We start from the raw sequence: 2,923 nt of genomic DNA, 5'->3' as shown, positions 1-2,923 counted from the left end.
CGGTGCGTTATTTCTTGCTGGTGTTTATATATTGTATGGTGCATCAACAAGCAGTTTATAGGATCCGAATCAGATGGATCAATTTGTCCTCTGTAGTGTTACTAAAGATTCTTTCACGTCTCTGTAGTATTACGTTATAATAAGTTTTATAGATGGATGCTAAGAGCAAACAACAAACTATCACCTATACGGATGTTACTGAAACAGTGGGAAATACTAGCTACATTGTATGATTCTGGATCAAATGTAATGTTGATGAGCAACTGGTGGGTCTTAGAGGTCGCAGTCCATTCGAACAATATATTCCAAGCAAACCCGCCAAGCATGTGATAAAGATAGGAACAGTGTGCGCCAGTGCCAGTTCGTATGCTCCGAATACAAGTGTGTACGGGAAAGCTAACTGGCGTTGTTTGCGGGCAGTCATGGATCTGACATATGAGCTAAGAAGACAGAATTTGATCATTTCTTTTACATCCGCTATGTTGGATAATGCACTTCTCAAAAGAAAAATTACAATCTTAGGTACAACTAGAAAAAACAAAACATAACTGCCTAAGTTATCATGCGAAGATGTCCACAGTTCAGAATTCTATTTCACGAAAAATACCACAGTAATATTCTACAATCCAAAGAAAAACTAGAACATGGTACTGATGAGCACAATGCATAACAATAAGGAAATGAGCAACAGAGATGATGAAAAGTCATTAATGATAGTAGACTACAGTTCCACGACTGATGCATTTGACACACTTTAACAGCTTATAGTCACATACACGTGCAAGAGACAGGCCAGTCGTTACCCTTTAACTGCATTTGCTTGACACTACTGCGTACAGTGCTTTTGGACTACGGAAAGAAATCAGTCCAGAGTGGAAAAGGAATGTTCCTAACAAAAGAATATCCCTCAAGGGACTAGGAAGACTTCTTGTTACTTCGTACATAGAAGCTAGGAAACAGTTGCCACTAAGTGCAACGTCAACTGTTATTGTGATAAGATACTAACACAGGACCAGTCCAGATCAGGCTCTGTACCAAGTTGTAGCAGGGCCAAGAAAATCTGTAAACGTTACAGATGTAAATTTTGTCCTAGTTGTGGCAATAAGACTCGTACTATGTGTTCAAAATGTGATAAAAATGTTTGTAAAGGTCACGTTCAATGTTGTTGCCCCGGCAGTAAGAAGTAACGTGTTATCAGGGTTCTGCACTCAGAAGTAATGTGTTATCAGTGTTGTGTGTCCAAACCTAACATGTCCACTATTATTTACTTGTATTTTGATGAATGATTTGCAGTGAACAAACATTTTGCTAGAGGTACAAAGACACATTATATGTAGTATGTTCTGAACAGTACTGTGTTCAAAATCGATCTATCCATTGTTATTTTCCTGTATTTTCTTGAATGTTTCGTGTTCCAACGAAGTTTGCCTATTGTTACTTTTTTGCATTTTGCTCAGTAAAATAAATATCAAAAGATCAAAAGAAATAAATATGTCGTCATTTAGTTAGAGTTTGATATTCTTTGTTAAAAATAAATTTATGCGTTATTAAAAATTTGTAAATTTGTGGTAAGGACTATGGGCCCAAACTACTGAGGTCATCGGTCCCTAGGCTTATGCACTACTTAATCTAACTTTAACTAACTTACGCAAAGGACAATACAAACACCCATGCCCGAAGGGGGACTCTAACCTCCGACGGGGGGAGCCGCGCGAACCTTGACAAGACGCCTCAGACCGCACAGCGACCCCGGGCGGCTATGCATTATTATTTTATTATATTTTGAACTATGCTATAAAGAAAAGAATACATTGACATTTGATTATATTTTTGCGAAATATTCTTTGTTTTAATAAGAGTGTCATCTATGGTTCTTTGCTTGAATTCTGATCAATATTACATTACATGTACTGGACTCAAACTAGAATTAAATTACATTGAATTTCATGCGATAATATTTCCTTAACGCAATCTCTTAGAGTTTTTAGAGTTACAGTTGCCAGAGATTATACTGTTTTTAAGGAGAGCAGTACGTTGAATCTGCGATGGTTTCCGTGAGACTTTATGATCTTCGGAAGGTTAAATTTCCTACTTGCAGTTAGTTCTAACAGCTCATTATATGCAACTATATTAGAGTGCCAACTTTCCAAGTCAGAGGTATTCAAAATTTAATTGCAGAGTAATTTGTAAATCATGTAAACTGCGCGTTGTGCACGGAATATTTGGTTGCGCTAGACGGTTAACACGGGTAAGAGGCACTGGTTAATTTGTGCATCGAATTTCACATCGTCTACAGCTAGCTGCCTCGACCTCAAAGTTCTTCACGAGGTAAACCTAACTGAACGCCGTCAAGTATCCTAAAGTTTGAGATAACGGCTGCTGAAATTGAAGGAAACCACAGAAGCACAGCTTCATCGGTCCTGGAAGCTGGGTAGTTGCTTCGTTGCAGGCATCAATCAACGTACTCAGCCGGCCGCGCGGTAACTGTACCTGCAGCTGTGAACACTTCTATCCAACGGCACGCTTCTGACGTCACTGTATGAGGGGGAGGGAGGACGCGGAGAAGGAGGGGGACCCCTCCGCGGCTCATCCTGCTATTTGTGGCGCATTCTTGCTTCTCTTCAGCCAAGTCCTGTCGTGCGATGGTGGTGTAATGGTCAGCATAGTTGCCTTCCAAGCAGTTGATCCGGGTTCGATTCCCGGCCATCGCATGTATTTTTAATTTTACCACAGTAATTGATGTTCCCAATATATTGTACACAGCATGAAACTAACACTTCCATCGAGTTATTGCTGCAGCTAACAATATACTAACTACATCTTCTTCTTGAGTACTGTTTCAGAGTTCCTAAAGTTAAAACGCTCGAGTAACGTTTTACTTTATATTTTCGACTTCATCTTCTAAATTTTCGCGATGCACTTC

At 39.4% G+C, this 2,923-nt stretch overlaps 1 non-coding gene across 1 annotated transcript; it reads left to right on the top strand.

Annotated features, from left to right (window-relative positions):
* The first annotated feature begins 2,639 nt into the window (after window positions 1-2,639).
* Trnag-ucc lies at window positions 2,640-2,711 on the top strand. Its single transcript has one exon. It is a non-coding gene; the product is annotated as a tRNA-Gly (tRNA).
* Window positions 2,712-2,923: the final 212 nt, after the last annotated feature.

This window comes from Schistocerca americana, chromosome 6 (genome assembly GCF_021461395.2).
Source record: "Schistocerca americana isolate TAMUIC-IGC-003095 chromosome 6, iqSchAmer2.1, whole genome shotgun sequence".
Classification (NCBI taxonomy): Eukaryota; Metazoa; Arthropoda; class Insecta; order Orthoptera; family Acrididae; genus Schistocerca; species Schistocerca americana.
Note: the sequence above shows the minus strand (reverse complement) of the source record. Positions and strands in the feature narration are given on the sequence as shown.